Raw genomic sequence first — 19,484 nt, 5'->3', positions numbered from 1 at the left:
CCCCTGCTGTGCAGCAGAGCCCTCCGTGGTGATGCGAGCTTGCCTGGTGCTGCTTTCCCCTGGGAGGTAATCCCCGCCCCCCCCAACAGTATCCAAAGCAGTATATCTGTTTGAGGAGGGATGGCCACAGCGAACTCCTGCACTACCTGCCTACGCCTACTACTCCGTCTGGTGATCACCCATCTCTTTTCTGCCTGTACAGCCATTACCTGCGGTGTGACCACCTCACTAAACGTGCTATCCACGACTTCCTCAGCATCACGGATGCTCCACAGTGAATCCACCCGCAGCTCCAGCTCCGCAATGCAGGTAGCCAGTAGCTGCAGCTAGATACACTTGCTGTACACAAGGTCACCAGGGACACTGGAAGCGTCCCTGATTTCCCACATAGCGCAGGAGGAGCATATCACGGGGCTGAGCTCTCCTGTCATGACTTACCCTGAGGTTAATTAGTTACTCCCTGAATTAAAAAAATACTAATTACACGAGGGGCCTTGCTCTACCCACTTCAATATAAAGTCCTTAAAAAAACACTTTAGTAGTGCTCACCTTATCACCAGAGGTTTTATTTTCAACAAAAAAAACAACTTTCCCCTTATTTTTTTGAGATATTCTAACAGCTGCTACTCACCAACCAATCATCTTGCAGCTCTCCTGTGATGTCACTGTCGGCTTTTTTTTTCAAAACTCAGGCGCGCTGGAAGAGCTCTGACTGCTCTCACACAGGTCCTCTCTGCTCCTGCCCCGGAAGGTAAGAGGACTATTGGCTGGTCTTACTCAGTCTCCTTCTTTCCCGCTGTCTCTGCTCTTTTTAAACACCACAGGTCTCACTCAGTCTCCTTCTTGCCCGCTGCCGCTGCTCTTTTTAAACACCGCTGGTCTCACTCAGTATCCTTCTCTCCCGCTGTCGCTGCACTTTTCAAACACCGCTGATCCCACTCAGTATCCTTCTCTCCCGCTGTCGCTGCTCTTTTTAAACACCGCTGCTCTCACTCAGTCTCCTTCTTTCCCGCTGCCGCTGCTCTTTTTAAACACCGCTGGTCTCACTCAGTCTCCTTCTTTCCCGCTGTCGCTGTACTTTTTAAACACCACTGGTCTCACTCAGTCTCCTTCTTTCCCGCTGTCACTGCTGTTTTTAAACACCGCCGCTCTCACTCAGTCTCCTTCTTTCCTGCCGTCTCTGCTCTTTTTAAACACCGCTGCTCTCACTCAGTCTCTTTCCCGCTGCTGCTGCTCTTTTTAAACACTGCTTCCCTCACTTCCTCTACACCTTTCAGTATTCTCCCTTTAATTGTGTATTCCTTTGCCTGGTTTGACCTCCCCAAATTTTTTTTATTCATTCATGGGACGTGGGCGTGGCTAGTTAGGACAGCATTTATTGCCCATCCCTAATTACCCTTGAGAGGTGGTGGTAAGCTGCCTTCTTGAACCATTGCAGTCTATGAGGGGTAGGTACTTCCACAGTGCTGTTAGGAAGGGCATCGCCTCACACTTCTCCAGATTGAATTCCAATTGTCACTTTTGTGCCCACCTGACCAGTCCATCGATATCTTCCTGCTGTCTTCAGCTATCCTCCTCACTATCAACCACAGGCCAATTTTTGTGTCATCTGCAAACTTCTTGATCATGTCCCTACATTTCTGTCCAAATCATTAATTATTTACCACAGAAAGCAGGGGCCCTGGTACTGAGCCTTGTGGAATATCACTGGAAACAGCCTTCCAGTCACAAAAAGACCCGTCAACAATTTGTTTTACTGCCACAGCCAATTTTGTATCCAGTTTGTGATATTTCCCGGGAACCCATGGGCTTTTTTTTTAACCAGTGTGCCATGTGGGACCTTGTCAAAAGCCTTGCTAAAATAAAGATTAGAATCGTAAGGTGCTTGATGGCTGGCACAGACACGATGGGCCGAAGGGTCTGTTTCTGTGCTGTATAACTCTATGACACTATATAGACTACATCAACTGCACTACCCTCATCAATTCTCCTTGTTACATCTTCAAAAAATTCAATCAAGTTAGTCAGACAAGATGTCTTTTTGTATTCGTTCATGGAATGTGGGCATCGCTGGCTAAGCCAGCATTTATTGCCCATCCCTAATTGCTCTTGAATTGAGTGGCTTGCTAGGCCATTTCAGAGAGCATTTTTTTTAGAGTCTACCACATTGCTGTGGGTCTGGGGTAGGCGGTGGCGTAGTGGTATTATCACTGGACTACTAGCCCAGAGACCCAGGGCATTTCTCTGGGGACAAGGGTGCGAATCTCACCACAGCAGAAGGTGGAATTTGAATTAAATTAATAAATCTGGAATTAAAAGCTAGTCTAATGATGGCCATGAAACCATTGTTGATTGTTGTAAAAACCCATCTGGTTCACTAATGTCCTTTAGGGAAGGAAATCTGCTGTCCTTACCTGGTCAAGCCTACATGTGACTCCAGACCCACAGCAATGTGGTTAACTCTTACATCCCCTCTGAAATGGCCTAGCAAACCCTCAGTTGTACCTAACCGCTACAAAGTCAATAAAAAGGAATGAAACCGGGCGGACCACCCAGCATCAACCTCGGCACCGGAAACAACAACGGCAAACACAGCCCTGTTGACCCTGCAAAGTCCTCCTTACTAACATCTGAGGGCTTGTGCCAAAGTTGGGAGAGCTGTCCCACAGACTAGTCAAGCAACAGCCTGACATGGTCATACTCACGGAATCATACCTTACAGACAATGTCCCAAACACTGCCATCACCATCCCCGGGTATGTCCTGTCCCACCGGGAGGACAGACCCACCAGAGGTGGCGGGACAGTGGTATACAGTAGGGAGTAGAGCTGCCCTGGGAGTCCTCAACATCGACTCCGGACCCCATGAGGTCTCATTGCATCAGGTCAAATATGGGCAAGGTAACCTCTACTGATTACCACCTACCGCCCTCCCTCAGCTGATGACTCAGTACTCCTCCATGTTGAACACCACTTGGAGGAAGCACTGAGGGTGGCAAGGGCACAAAATGTACTCTGGATGGGGGACTTCAATGTCCATCGCCAAGAGTGGCTCGGTAGCACCACTACTGACCGAGCTGGCGGAGTCCAAAAGGACATATCTTCTAGACTGGGTCTGCGGCAGGTGGTGGGGGAACCAACACGAGGGAAAAACATACTTGATTTCGTCCTCACCAATCTGCCTGCTGCAAATGCTTCTGTCCATGACAGTATTAGTAGGAGTGACCACCGCACAGTCCTTGTGGAGACGAACTCCCGCCTTCACATTGAGGATACCATCCGTCGTGTTGCGTGGCACTATCACCCTGCTGAATGGGATAGATTTCGAACAGATCTAGCAATGTAAAACTGGGCATCCATGAGGCGCTGTGGGCCATCAGCAGCAGCAGAATTGTACTCAACCACAATCTGTAACCTCATGGCCCGGCATATCCCCCACTCTACCATTACCATCAAGCCAGGAGACCATCCCTGGTTCAATGAAGAGTGCAGGAGGGCATGCCAGGAGCAGCACCAGGCACACCTCAAAATGAGGTGTCAACCTGGTGAAGCTGCAACACAGGACTATCTGCGTGCCAAATTGCATAAGCAGCATGCAATAGACAGAGCTAAGCGATCCCATAACCAACGGATCAGATCTAAGCTCTGCAGTCCTGCCACATCCAGCCGTGAATGGTGGTGGACAATTAAACAACTAACTGGAGGAGGTGGCATCCTCAATGATGGGGGAGCCCAGCACATCAGTGCGAAAGATAAGGCTGAAGCATTTGCAACAATCTTCAATCAGAAGTGCTGATTTGATAATCCATCTCGGCCTCCACCTGAAGTCCCCAGCATCACAGATGCCAGACTTCAGCCAATTCGATTCACTCCGCGTGATATCAAGAAACGACTGAAGGCACTGGATACTGCAAAAGCTATGGATCCTGACAATATTCCGGCAATAGTACTGAAGACCTGTGCTCCAGAACTTGCCACGTGCCTAGCCAAGCTGTTCCAGTACAGCTGCAACACTGGCATCTACCCTGCAATGTGGAAAATTGCCCGGGTATGTCCTGTACACAAAAAGCAGGACAAGTCCAACCCGGCCAATTGCTGCCTCATCAGCCTACTCTCAATCATCAATAAAGTGATGGAAGGTGTCATCAACAGTGCCATCAAGCGGCACTTGCTTAGCAATAACCTGCTCAGTGACGCTCAGTTTGGGTTCCGCCAGGGCCACTCAGCTCCTGACCTCATTACAGACTTGGTTCAAACATGGTCAAAAGAGCTGCACTCAAGAGGTGAGGTGAGAGTGACTGCCCTTGACATCAAGGCAGCATTTGACCGAGTATGGCATCAAGGAGCCCGAGCAAAAGTGAGGTCAATGGGAATCAGGGGGGAAACCCTCCACTGGCTGGAGGCAGACATAGCGCAAAGGAAGATGGTTGTGGTTGTTGGAGGTCAATCATCTGAGCTCCAGGACATCACTGCAGGAGTTCCTCAGGGCAGTGTCCTAGGCCCAACCATCTTCAGCTGTTTCATCAATGACCTTCCTTCAATCATAAGGTCAGAAGTGGGGATGTTCGCGGATGATTGCACAATGTTCAGCACCATTCGTGACTCCTCAGATACTGAAGCAGTCCGTGCAGAAATGCAGCAAAACCTGGACAAAAGACAGGCTTGGGCTGATAAGTGGCAAGTAACATTCACGCCACACAAGTACCAGACAATGACCATCTCCAACAGGAGAGAATCTAACCATCTCCCCTTGACATTCAACGGCATTACGATTGCTGAATCCCCCACTATCAACATCCTAGGGGCTACCATTGACCAGAAACTGAACTGGAGTAGCCATATAAATACCATGGCTACAAGAGCAGGTCAGAGGCTAGGAATCCTGAGGCGAGTAACTCACCTCCTGACTCCCCAAAGCCTGTCCACCATCTACAAGGCACAAGTCAGGATTGTGATGGAATACTCTCCACTTGCCTGGATGGGTGCAGCTCCAAAAACACTCAAGAAGCTCGACACCATCCAAGACAAAGCAGCCCACTTGATTGGCACCCCATCTACAAACATTCACTCCCTCCACCACCAACGCACAGTGGCAGCAGTGTGTAGCATCTACAAGATGAACTGCAGAAATGCACCAAGGCTCCTTAGACAGAACCTTCCAAACCCGCGACCTCTACCAACTAGAAGGACAAGGGCAGCAAATACATGGGAACACCACCACCTGCAAGTTCCCCTCCAAGACACACACCATCCTGACTTGGAACTATATCACCATTCCTTCACTGTCGCTGGGTCAAAATCCTGGAACTCCCTTCCTAATGGCAATGTATACTTACCCCAAATGGACTGCAGCAGTTCAAGAAGGCAGCTCACCACCACCTTCTCAAGGGCAAGTGGGATGGGTAATAAATGCTGGCCTGGCCAGCGTCACCCACATCCCATGAATGAATAAAAAAAAACATGTAGGCCAGACCAGGGAACAAATCCATGCTGACTATCCTTGGCCTTTTTAAGTGACAGTGTATCCTGTCTCTCAGAATTGATTCCAATAATTGGCCCTCCACTGAGGTTAGACTGACTAGCCTGTAATTATTTGGTCTATCGGTACAATGTTAGCAGTCCTCCAATCCTCCGGCACCACACCTGTATTCAGTGAGGACTGGAAAATGATAGATAGACCCTCCATGGCCTCTTTTAACAGCCTGGGATACATTTCATCCGGCCCTGGTGGTTTATCCGTTTTCAAGGATACGAATCCCAGTAATGCTACCTTTTTTCCTATGTTTATCACATCCAATAATTAACACCCATATTCCTTAACTACAATATTTGCATTGTCCCCTCTTTTGTAAAGACAGATGCAAAGTATTCATGAAGAACTATACCAACATCTTCCACCCCTACACATAGGTTACCTTTTTGATCTTTTATGGGCCCTACTCTTTCCTTATTTATCCTTTTACTCTTAATGTATTGATAAAACATCTTTGGATTCACCTTGATTTTGCTTGCCAATATTCTTTCATGCCCTCTCTTTGCTTTCCTAATTTCCTTTTTGATTTCACTCCTCCACTTTCTCGGTGTCGGACATAAGCTTTCCTTTTTTGCCTTATCTTACCCTGTAACCTCCTTGACATCCATGGGACTTTAGATCTGGCCATCACACCCTTTTTCTTTGTGGGAACATATTTACTCTGCCGCCCTTGAATCTCCCCTTTGAATACTTCACACTGCTCTGACATTGATTTACCTTCAAGTAACTGTTTCCAGTCTGCTTTAGCTAAATCACTCCTCAGCTTAGTAAAATTAGCCTTGCCCCAATTGAGAACTCATAACTAAAATAAAACCAAAATACTGCAGATGCTGGAAATCTGAAATAAAAACAGAAAGTGCTGGAAAAATTCAGCAGGTCTGGCAGCATCTGTGGAGAGAGAAGCAGAGTTAATGTTTCAGGTCAGTGACCCTTCTTCAGAACTGGCAGATATAAGAAATGTAAAAGATTTTAAGCAAGTAAAGTGGGGGTGGGGCAAGAGATAACAAAAGGGAAGGTATTGATAGAACAAGGTCACAGAATAGCTGACCAGAAGGTCATGGATCAAAGGCAAACACTATGTTAATGGTGTGCTGATAGACAAAGCATTGGTACAGATAGAGTGTTAATGGACTGAAAACCGAACAGCACAAACATGAAAAAAGTGGGTAGGCATAGTAGAAACAAACTGAACAAACTAAAATAAAATAAACTCAAAAAAAAGAAAACATAGCTAAAGATAAAAGTAAAATGGGGGGCCCGTCATGCTCTGAAATTATTGAACTCAATGTTCAGACCGGCAGGCTGTAGCGTGCCTAATCGGTAAATGAGATGCTGTTCCTCGAGATTGCATTGATGTTCACTGGAACACTGCAGCAATTCCAGGACAGAGATGTGAGCATGAGAGCAGGGGTGGGGGGGGGAGGTGTTGAAGTGGCCAGCAACCGGAAGCTCAGGGTCATGCTTTCGGACTGAGCGGAGATGTTCCGCAAAGCGGTCACCCATTCTGCGTTTGTCTCCCCTCTTAAGCTGTAGAGGAGACCACATTGTGAGCAGCGAATACAGTATACTACATTGGAAGAGGCACAAGTAAATCGCTGCTTCACCTGAAAGGAATGTTTGGGGCCTTGGATAGTGAGGAGAGAGGAGATGGGCAGGTGTTACACCTCCTGCGCTTGCAGGGGAAGTTGCCGTGGGAAGGGGACGAAGTGGTGGGAGTAATGGAGGAGGGGACCAGAGTGTCGCGGAGGGAATAATCCCTTCGGAATGCTGACAGGCGAAGGGAGGGGAAGATGCCTTTGGTAGTGGCATCATGCTGGAGGTGGTGGAAATGGCGGAGGATGATCCTTTGGATCAAGGCTGAGGCTAGAAAGTGAGGACAAGGGGAACCCTGTCATGGTTCTGGGAAGGAGGGGAAGGCATGAGGGTAGAGGTGCCGGAAATGGGCTGGACATGGTTGAGGGCCCTGTCAACCGCAGATGTGGCGGGTGGGGGGGGGGAATCCTCAGTTGAGGAAAAAGGAAGACATATCAGAAGCGCTGTCATGGAAGGTAGCATCATCAGAGCAGATGTGTCGGAGACAGAGAAACTGGGAGAATGGAATGGAGTCCTTATAGGAGGCAGGGTGTGAAGAATTGTAGTCAAGGTAGCTGTGGGAGTCCTTGAGAACTCTTAACTCCTGTTCTATCCTTGTCCTTTTCCATAATTATGTTAAAACTGACTGAATTCTGATCACTACCACCAAAATGCTCTCCCACTGCCACTCCTTCCACCTACCCGGCATCATTTCTGAAAACTAAGTCCAAAACTGCACCCTCTTGTTGAACTTGCTACATACTGGGCAAAAAGTTCTCCTGAATGCATCCCAAGTATTCTCCCTCAATTCCTTTCACAATTAAACTATCCCAGTTAATATTGGGGAAGTTAAAATCCCCTACTATTACTCTATTACTGCACTATTGATTTTGCACCTCTCAGAGATTTGCCTACATATCTGATCTTCTATCTCCCTCTGACTGTTTGGGGGTCTATTGTACACTCCCAGTAGTGTGATTGCCCCATTTTTGTTCCTTAGCTCAATCCAGGTGGCCTCATTTGATGAACCTTCCAACGTATCATCCCTCCTCAGAGCTGTAATAGTTTCCTTAACCAAATTGCCACTCCCCCTCCTTTCTTGTCCCCCTTCCTTTTGCATCTGAAAACCCTGTAACCAGAAACATTGAGCTGCCATTCCTGACCCTCCTTTAGCCATGTTTCATTAATAGTTATGATATCATACTGCCATGTGTCTATCTGTGCCCTCAGCTCGTCTGTTTTATTGCTATACTCCTTGCATTGAAGTCGATATCCTTGAGCACTGCCAAACTCTTTTTTTAACATTGTTTCCTTTGCCTTCCAAATTCATCCACTAATTTTCTGCCTTCCATTTTCATTTCTGACTTTGTCCCAACTGAGTCTACCTTCAGGTCCCCATCCCCCTGCCAGACTAGTTTAAATTCTCTCCAACAGCACTAGCAAAACATCCCACAAGGAACTCAGTCCCAGCTCTGTTCAGGTGCAGCCCGTCCGGCCAGTACAGGTCCCATCTCCCCTAGAGCCAGTCCCAAGAATCTAAAACCTTCCTGCACCAACTTTCCAGCCACGCATTTATCTGTCTTATCCTTCTTTTCCTGTACTCACTTGCGCGTGGCACTGGGAGTAATCTGGAGATGACTACTTTTGAGGTCCTACTTTCTAATTTCTTACCTAGCTCAGTAAACTTTTTCTGCTGGACCACATCCGTCTTCCTACCCACGTTGTTGGTACCAACGTGGACCACGACTGCTGGCTGTTCAACCTCCATGCTCGGGAAGCTGTGCGGCTGCTCAGTGACGTCCTTGACCTTGGCACCAGGGAGTGACATACCATCCTAGATTCATGTCTGCGGCCACAGAAATGTCTCTCTGCTCCCCTATCAAATTGCCTATCACTAGCGCTCTTCCAGTCTTCCCTGTGCCCCCCTGTGCAACTGATCCACCTGTGATGCCATGGCCTTAGCTCTGGCTACATCCCCCAGATGAACCATCACTTTCCTCAGTATTCAGAACTGAATACCTTTTGGAGAGTGAAATACATTCAGGGGTCTCTTGCACTACCTGCCTGTTTCTTCTTGACTATCTGGTGGTCACCCATTCCCTCTCTCCCTGCATACTCTTAAGCTGTGGGGTGACCACATCTATAAACATGCTATCCATGAAGCTCTCATCCTCACAAACAGTGTCGCCAGCTGTTGCTGAAGTTCCAAAACCTGGAGCGAGAAATCACATCATATAAATTTTCCCCTTTATGACCAATTATCAATGTAATATTAACCATTTGTTCCTCAGTACCATATCATCAGGGGGAATCATATAGAAGTCACTTAAATTTGTGGAGGTCAACTATTAGTGTGAATGAAAGAAATATGGAAGAATTAACTGGTGAGGAATAACAATAAATCTAATAGGGAATTCAGGAAAAATGTCTTTACTCAAAAGTGGTTAGAATGTGGAACTCACTACTACCTGGGGTAGATCAGGCAAATAGCATAGATGGATTTAAGGGGAAGCTGGATAAGTACATGGGAGAAAGGAACAGAAGGGTATACCTGATACGGTTAGATGAAATAGGGTGGGAGGATGCTCATGTGGAGCATAAAAACACCAGCATAGACCAGTTGGGTGAATGAATTCAATGTAATATGTAAATCAGATTGGGTAACTTTTGAAAGACATGGCTTAACAGCTGGAAATCTGGGACAGGTCCAATCGTGCACTTGTTCAAGTTTCAAATACATGGAATAGAAAGGAAGGAGAAATTGCACCATAACAGTGTGATTGCTGCAAGTATTTATTTACAAAATCCATTCGATGCCCTTGCTACATTACATTAAATATTGTTTATGTTCAGATCCATTATTTCATGAAACTACTGTTCATATTTCAAGGCAGCTTCACTAGCTATGGGGAAATAAGGAATAAACCTTTGCCATCAAGCATCATTCTAGCAGTTTTCCCACTTACCTGGGCAATTGATTCTACTCCGTGCAGATACCTGAATACAAATAAAGCTACTGAGAATTTGGCAGTGGAAACTACTGTGGGAATTAAGGGGTGAATAAACTGCTATGTTAATCTGTTTTTACTGTTTAGCTTCAATTAAATTGTGCAAGTTGTCGTCTGCTGCAGAATTTATGGGTTGCTATATTTTAATATGGATGCTTTGAAGAAAATCTTACAGTAATGCTAGTTCACAGAATCACAAAATTGTGACAGCACAGAAGGAGGCCATTCGGCCTGCCGTCTGTGCTGGCTCTGCGAAAGAGCAATTTATCTAGTACCACTCTCCGGCCTTCTCCCCATACCCCTGCACATTCTTTCTTTTCCGGTAACAATCCAATTCCCTCTTGAATGCCTCAATTGAACCTGCCTCCACCACACTCTCAGGCAGTGCATTCCAGATCCGAACCACTTGCTGCGCGAAAAGGTTTTTCCTCATGTCACTTTTGCTTCTTTTGCCAATGACCTTAAATCTGTGCCCTCTTGCTCTTGATCCTTCCACCAAAGGGAACAGTTTTTCCTATCTACCCTGTCCAGACCCCTCATGATCTTGAATACCTCTATCAAATCTCCTCTCAACTTTCTCTTCTCCAAAGAAAACAGTCCCAACTTCTCCATTCTTAAGGAGCCTAAGACTAGAGGCATAGTCTAAAAATTAGGTCAGACCTTCCAGAAGTAAAACACTTCTGCACAAAAAAGATGGTAGAAGTTCGGAACTCTCTTCTGCAAACAGCAACTGATGCTAGATTAATTGTTAATTTTAAATCTAAGATTGATAGATGTTTGTTAATTGAAGGTATTAAGGGATATGTGAAGGTATATTGGGTAAAGACAGGTATATGGAGTTAAGTCACAGATCAGCCATCATCTCATTGAATGGCTGAGCATGCGTGAGGGGCTAAATGGGTGTTTGTACTAGGTGTGTCAATGCCTTACATTATGATTAAGTTGTATACCTTATATCTGAAATTATGTTTGCTAAGCTATGAAATGTATATTTGTATGCTATATTGCAAAGATTATTAAAGAGAGTATCTGCTGTAGTACGATTGCAGAAATGGCTTTGACAGTTATAGCAGAAGTGGCTTTTGAGATAAGGCAGGATGCCTAATGACAACCACAATTATGCCCCTACTGGTAAAAATCTGATCTTTTAAACTTTTGTAAGAACTTGTTAACCATTTGTTAGTGTGTACATGCTGGCAGAGAAAGAGACACGGTATGGACAATGACATCAACTCTGAACTAATCATACAAGCTATGTTGGATTGTGGACTAATATGACTTTGAGGAAACCACAGAGAAGGATAAAAGAAGGCGGTTGAGAACCATGGAAACAAACTGATTCGAAGGAAAAAACAGACTACAATCAGCAGCACACTTGAAGAAAGGAGACTGCGCCACAGCGGCTCGGGAAGCAAGACTGAGGAAACTCTGCACTCTGCTATATAACTACTGCCATTATTAAATATTGCATTGTAAATTCTGACTGTGCTGAATAAACTCTATTTTGATTAAGAATAACACAGTCTGTACCCCCACCCCACACAAACACACAAAAAACTTACACTACTTGCATATTTGTGCTGTCGGACTTTGTAAACTTCCTATCTCTCTCAGTCCATGACAACCTCTTTCAGATTTTCTGGATCTGGAGAAAATTTAGAGGTTGACTATTCCAGTCTTTTGTAACAAAAAAAATCAGTTTCTCTGTATATTCTATTTTTTTATAGCAAATTATGGTGTTACCCCAGCCAAAGGCTTAGTGACAGCTCAGAATCCTGGGTTTAAATCAGTCCTAGGCAAGTGTTACGGAATCAAGGAAGGTAATGGAGATTAGACACAGATCAACCATGATGGAATTGTATGGAGGAATAATTCAAAGAGACTGAAAGACCTATTCCTGTTTCTCTTTAGTTCTTAGCTTACACTAACAAACTGTCTCCTGACAATGCAGAGTGATCGCAGACGTCATCCGAGTGTCAGAACACTTGCCAACATTAATCTGACATCACCACTAACCGACTGTCCGAGTGGTTGGGTGGGAGGGAAGTGTGAACGGTTGGGCAGGAGGGAGCGGGGAAGAGAAGCCATTGCGGAGTGCATGCACTTTTCTGTGTGAGACTGAGCAGCACCATCTTTATTACAGGCAGCTGACATCACTGACAGCGGCATTTCAGTCAATGATACTGTACATTTGTCAGGCATGAGTAGTACACCATCCAGTGGTTGCGTTATCAACAAACACATTCTTATGCTAATTGGTTAATGACCATTAGTTTTGTACACTGATATATTTGGGAAAAAATCAGGATATAAAAGCAGCAGAGTTTGATAAACCTGAAGTTTCTGGAGGAAACAGGCCCGGAAGATTTTGTCTGGTTAAGTCTGGAGGGAACAAATATGAATGAGGGTTTTAGCGCAGTTAGACTGAGATAGGGGTGGAGGCAGTCTTTGTCATGGAGAGGATATGGAATTGAACTGGACTCTAAAGTTGTCAACAATGGTTACAGCCAGGACACTAACCTGAGAGGTTCACAGAATGGGTGATGATGGAGTGACAGGGGTCAATGACTGGCTGGAGGAATTATGGCTCGTGCAAGACTGAATGTCAGGCAAGTAGTTGGACATAATAATGGGAGTGGAGAAGTGGAGAGAGTGGTGAATAAATAGTTGCACTAATACGGAGAACAGAGGAAAGGTGATAGAGAAGGATGGTGCGGTCAACTTTGTCAAAGGTTGCAGGAGTGTCAGGGAGCAGGTCAAGGAGGACTAGGAGGGAGAATGCGCTGCCACAGCACAGAGAATGTTGTTCATGGCTTTGGTTTGGGCTATTTCAGTGAGTGGAGCAGTAATCCGATTGGCGGGATTCAACAAGAAGCTGGAGTGTTAGGCAGGGTTCGGAGACAACAACACATTCAAGTCTCTGGTAGAAATGAAAGGTGAGAGATAGGGCAATTGTTAACTAGAACAGAGGGTTCAAAGGGACACTTGTTTGGGGAGTTCCATGATGATGACAAGGATAATGCTGGATGAGAGAATGATCTGCAACGCCAGCTCTGACGGGTCTGAGGAAGGTGTTCGGAGAACAGCAGCTCAATGGCAATGGCGTTAAGAGAGAAAGAAGTAGGTATTGTGGGCAAAATAAGGTTCCCAACAAACCTGAAATGACCTGCACAACACAGCCTTTCCAGTTCAACATTCAACCTCAAGCCTATGTAGTCGTGATCATCCACTATCAGAAAACTCAATATTCCTTCATCCCAGTACCCTTCTGTATCACAGCTGTAACTTGGATTTCCATGTAGAGAATTTGTTGCACATTAACTACCATGTTCAAAAGCATTAGGTATACTGTAAGGCAAGTAAACCATCAATAAATAAAATTAGATTGCCTCAACGATATTATTTTTCAAACCTTGTACTGCCCACATAACCAGCAACTTTATCAAATTCCAAAGATCTTGGCTGTGGTCCTGTGTTGATTGAGTTTTTTTTCTTTTACACTGTTAGGTTATTTGAGCTTAAAATCAGCACTGATTTGCAATGACCTACTGTAAACAGCTGGGCCAGAATCCCAGCAGATCATTTCCAACTGCAATTAGATATCAGATGTGAAACTACTTTGGTGGAAAAAATTGAAACACCAGAAAGAACAGCTCCAGGTCAAAATAATCTAAATTGAATCCAAAGGCAACAAAAAGGCCTTTCTTTGATTATGAATAAGCATCTCCAGTCCCTGTAAATGCTCAAAAATGTTTCCACAAATAATTTGTACAGGCACATTTCACGCAAGCGTCTGTGGGATCACTCGTCCGGGCAATAGTGCTTACAGGATGTATCTGAAGTTTGCTTTAGATTAAATATGAAAACACACATGTAAACATGACCATAATTAATTATTGGTAAATAGCATCAACAAGATGAATGCAAGTACATTTACAGCATTTACCGAAGATGGCGAAGCTTCAATTTTATTGCTAACATTTGATGTTACATCTTGCTGCAACTTTCCCTTGCTTTAGTCCTCGACACCCTATTTACCAAATTTGGGTAAATGTATTCCAGATGTTATCGAATGGACAATTGTCATGTAATCTCTATATCATAACTATCTCGGTCCCAGCGTAATCCTGATATTGGCATTTCTATATATGTAAATTAGTTATTGCAGAGGAGGAAAGGAAGAAGGGAGATAAAACTGTATTCACCCCCAACCATCTTGCACTCTTGTTGGGTGCTTGTTGTATCTGCACTTCCTTCAAGGTAACATTTTAAACCACTCCTTCCTTTACCTCTCTTACCCTGTCTTGGATTGAATTGCGATGTAGAAGAACCAAACCCAAAACAGAGTAAATCCCTCTGGAGAAGCTGCTGAAACTTTGCAGCTAGAATTCAAATACAGTGCTGTGTCTAATTAGAGACCCCTGGAGGGAGAATTGAAGAAACTGGGTCTACTCCATGTACTGCTCTCAAAATGGCAGGAAAGTATTCCGCAGCAAAGCTCATGGGGACTTCAAGCACTTTAGGGAGTCTTTGCGACATTAATTAAATTGACAAGAAATGCAAACTGCTCCCATTTCAAAGTTTGAGCAAAGAAACATTCAACACACTTGCCATTCCCCATTGCATGTTATTCCTGACACCCAGAACACAGAATCCCTTCACACAGTGAAACAGGTTGAAAAAGTTTCTAGTTTTAGAATCAATATAAATCCGCATATCAGTGTTTAAACTAACTGAGATAGATGATATGGAGTTAGTTACCTACGACACAGTATGCATGACATACATGAATGAATGTACAAGATGCCAATGAGAGAAAAGTGTCCTATCCTCTCCCAACTCATGACCCAGCATCTTCCTGACAACATGTTGGGAAACCCCGAGGGCTCAATCTTGATTTAATTTTGGTACCAAATGGATATTACAGAAACAGCATCATTTCGAGGACACATGTTGAAAATCTTTTGCTTCAGTTTCCCCTTTGGCTAGAAGCAAATTAAGCCGAATTGATGTTGGCACAATAGGAATCAATTAAAAATTTAATCTCAGACTTTACTAAGGATCCATGAGATCATGAAGGATTTTTGTTGTAGCTCAAGCATGAAAAAAAAACTTGTGGAATATCAATTTCATTTAAAATTTATAGTCAGCAGAAAGGACAATGTAATATTTTTCAGCCATGGCACTACACTAAGGCCAACTTATTAAGTGACAAGGAATGCTAGCCAGAAGGTGCTTTGGTACTGGTTCCCTTAGACCCAATGCTTAAATGGAACACAAAGAGAAGCATAACCAACTTTTACCATTTATGCTTCCAAGGTAACCACTTGTTATCTTCCTCTTCATGATGTTGAAGCACTCTGATCTGAAGTTTTAGCAATCCTGTTACATACACCAAAGCCAAGCAACACAGTAACTTAGTGGAACAAGTCCATTTCTGGCACAGAGTTCAGCTGCAAATCCTCCCACTGTATGTAAAGCAACGATTTTCCTGTTTGTATTCCCAAACTTAAACCTTTGTTTCCAATGTCCATTTCCACGTCCTCTGCAAAAAATTCTAACCGCTGTTCTGGCCACACAATAGCCCATCTCCTTCGCATACTCTGTTTATCGACATATAATTTCAGAAGCAAGATTAGACCCCAGTAAATTGTGAGCTGGAAAAAGACAGTTCTGTCAGCATTAGAACAAAGGGAAGGAGTGCTGGAGAGCGGCGGGTTTTCAGGCATCATTAGCTGCTTGTGTAGATTTGCATGAAAAATTAAAATCAGACCAACTCAATTGAGCTATCTACACTGCACAACCCAGTAGTCTATGAAGAAAGAAAAACATCTACGGTGGTATGGACAGGTGAAAGATGATAGGGATGATTTCCACTTTTCACCTCCCAATTGACTGCACACAAAGTGTTTTCAAAAGTATTTTCAACCCTGAGCATCTTATTGGTCAAATTAACAGTCAAATGACAGGTTTTTGCCGCAGGATTAAAAGACATAAATATTTCTGAAACAATATCCAAAAATTCGCAACTTCACCCATTCTTACACGCACACACACAAGAAAAGATAGAGATTAAAGGATAGCATGCATTTTTTAAAATTCATTCATGGGATGTGGGCATCGCTGGCCAGGCCAGCATTTATTGTCCATCACTAATTGCCCTTGAGAAGGCGGTGGTGAGCTGCCTTCTTGAACCGCTGCAGTCCATTTGGGGTAGGTATACCCACAGTGCTGTTAGGAAGGGAGTTCCAGGATTTTGACCCAGCGACAGTGAAGGAACGGCGATATAGTTCCAAGTCAGGACGGTGTGTGACTTGGAAGGTAACTTGCAGGTGGTGGTGTTCCCATGCATTTGCTGCCCTTGTCCTTCTAGTTGGTAGAGATCGCAGGTTTGGAAGGTGCTGTCTGAGGAGCCTTGGTGCATTGCTGCAGTGCATCTTGTAGATGGTACACACTGCTGCCACTGTGCGTGGGTGGTGGAGGGAGTGAATGTTTGTAGATGGGGTGCCAATCAAGTGGGCTGCTTTATCTTGCATGGTGTCGAGCTTCTTGAGTGTTTTTGGAGCTGCACCCATCCAGGCAGGTGCAGAGTATTCCATCACACTACTGACTTGTGCCTTGTAGATGGTGGACATGCTTTGGGGAGTCAGGAGGTGAGTTACTTACCTCAGGATTCCTAGCCTCTGACCTGCTCTTGTAGCCACGGTATTTATATGGCTACTCCAGTTCAGTTTCTGGTCAATGTTAGCCCCTAGGATGTTGATAGTGGGAGATTCAGCGATGGTAATGGCATTGAATGTAAGGGGAGATGGTTAGATTCTCTCTTGTTGGAGATGGTCATTGCCTGGTACTTGTGTGGCGCGAATGTTACTTGCCACTTATCATCCTAAGCCTCGATAGTGTCCAGGTCTTGCTGCATTTCTACATGGACTGCTTCAGTATCTGAGGAGTCACGAATGGTGCTGAACATTGTGAAATCATCAGTGAACATCCCCACTTCTGACCTTATGATTGAAGAAAGGTCATTGATGAAGCATCTGAAGATGGTTGGGCCTAGGACACTACCCTGAGGAACTCCTGCGGTGATGTCCTGGAGCTCAGATGATTGACCTCCAACAACACAACCATCTTCCTTTGCACTAGGTATGACTCCATCCAGCGGAGGGTTTTCCCCCGATTCCCATTGACCTCAATTTTGCCAGAGCTCCTTGATGCCATACTCGGTCAAATGCTGCCTTGAAGTCAAGGGCAGTCACTCGCACCTCACCTCTTGAGTTCAGCTCTTTTGTCCATGTTTGAACCAAGGCTGTAATGAGGTCTGGAACTGAGTGGCCCTGGCGGAACCCAAACTGAGCGTCACTGAGCAGGTTATTGCTAAGCAAGTGCCGCTTGATGGCGCTGTTGATGACACCTTCCATCACTTTACTGATGAATGAGAGGAGGCTGATGGGGCAGTGATTGGCCAGGTTGGACTTGTCTTGCTTTTTGTGTACAGGAAATACCTGGGCAATTTTTCACATTGCAGGGTAGATGCCAGTGTTGTAGCTGTACTGGAACAGCTTGCTTAGGCACGTGGCAAATTCTGGAGCACAGGTCTTCAGTACTATTGCCGGACTATTATCAGGGCCTATAGCTTTTGCAGTACCCAGTGCCTTCAGTCATTGCTTGATATCACATGGAGTGAATCGAATTGGCTGAAGTCTGGCATCTGTGATGCTGGGAACTTTAGGAGGAGGCCGAAATGGATCATCAAATCGGCACTTCTGGCTGAAGATTGTTGCAAATGGTTCAGCCTTATCTTTTGCACTGATTTGCTGGGCTCCCCCATCGTTGAGGATGGGGATATTTGTGGAGCCACGTCCTCCAGTTAGTTGTTTAATTGTCCACCACCATCCATGACTGGATGTGGCAGGACTGCAGAGCTTAGATCTGATCCATTGGTTATGGGATCGCTTAGCTCTGTCTATCGCATGCTGCTTATGCAGGTTGGCATGCTGATAATCCTGTGTTGCAGCTTCACCAGGTTGACCCCTCATTTTGAGGTGTGCCTGGTGCTGCTCCTGGCATGCCCTCCTGCACTCTTCATTGAACCAGGGTTGGTCTCCTGGCTTGATGGTAATGGTAGAGTGGGGGATATGCCAGGCCATGAGGTCACAGATTGTGGTTGAGTACAATTCTGCTGTTGCTGATGGCCCACAGCGCCTCATGGATGCCCAGTTTTCATTGCTAGATCGATTCGAAATCTATCCCATTTAGCACGGTGGTAGTGCCACACAACACGATGGACGGTATCCTCAATGTGAAGGTGGGACTTCGTCTCCACAAGCACTGTGCGGTGGTCACTCCTACCAATACTGTCATGGACAGATGTATCTGCAGCAGGCAGATTGGTGAGGACAAGGTCAAGTATGTTTTCCCCTCTTTTTGATTCCCTCACCACCTGCCGCAACCCAGTCAAGCAGATATGTCCTTTAGGACTCGGCCAGCTCGGTCAGTAGTAGTGCTACCGAGCCACTTTTAGTGATGGACATTGAAGTCCCCCACCCAGAATACATGTTGTGCTCTTGCCACCCTCAGTGCTTCCTCCAAGTATTGTTCAACATGGAGGAGTACTGAGTCATCAGTTGAGGGAGGGCGGTAAGTGGTAATCAGCAGGAGATTTGCTTGTCCATGTTTGATCTGATGCCATGAGACTTCATGGGATCCAGAGTCGATGTTGAGGGCTCCCAGGGCAACTCCCTTCCTACTGTATACCATTGTGCCACCACCTCTGCTGGGTCTGTCCTGCCGGTGGGACAGGACATACGAGGGGATGGTGATGGCAGTGCCTGGGACCTTGTATGTAAGGTATGATTCCATGACTATGACTATGTCAGGCCGTTGTTTGACTAGTCTGTGGGACAGCTCTCCCAACTTTGGCACAACCCGCAGATGTTAGTAAGGAGGACTTTGCAGGGTTGACAGGGCTGGGTTTGCCATTGTCGGTTCCAGTTCCGAGGTTGATGCCGGGTGGTCCGTCCGGTTTCATTCCTTTTTATTGACTTCGTAGCGGTTAGATACAACTGAGTGGCTTTCTAGGCCATTTCAGAGGGCATATAAGAGTCAACCACATTGCTGTGGGTCTGGAGTCACATGTAGGCCAGACCAGGTAAGGACAGCAGATTTCCTTCCCTGAAAGACATTAGCAAACCAGCTGGGTTTTTACAACTATCGACAATGGTTTCATAGCCATCATTAGACTAGCTTTTAATTCCTGATTTATTAATTGAATTCAAATTCCATCTTCTGTTGTGGTGCGATTTGAACCCATGTCCCCAGAGCAATACCCTGGGTTTCTGGGTTACTCCTCCAGTGACAATACCACTACGCCAC

At 45.3% G+C, this 19,484-nt stretch overlaps 1 pseudogene; it reads right to left on the bottom strand.

The window, feature by feature from the left end:
• LOC137373265 (ral guanine nucleotide dissociation stimulator-like 1) overlaps window positions 1–19,140 on the bottom strand; it is a 71,401-nt pseudogene extending 52,261 nt beyond the window's left edge.
• Between the last annotated feature and the right edge of the window lie 344 nt (window positions 19,141–19,484).

The sequence above is a fragment of the Heterodontus francisci genome, chromosome 8 (assembly GCF_036365525.1).
Source record: "Heterodontus francisci isolate sHetFra1 chromosome 8, sHetFra1.hap1, whole genome shotgun sequence".
In the NCBI taxonomy this organism is placed as follows: Eukaryota; Metazoa; Chordata; class Chondrichthyes; order Heterodontiformes; family Heterodontidae; genus Heterodontus; species Heterodontus francisci.
This window is presented reverse-complemented; position numbering and strand designations above follow the sequence as displayed.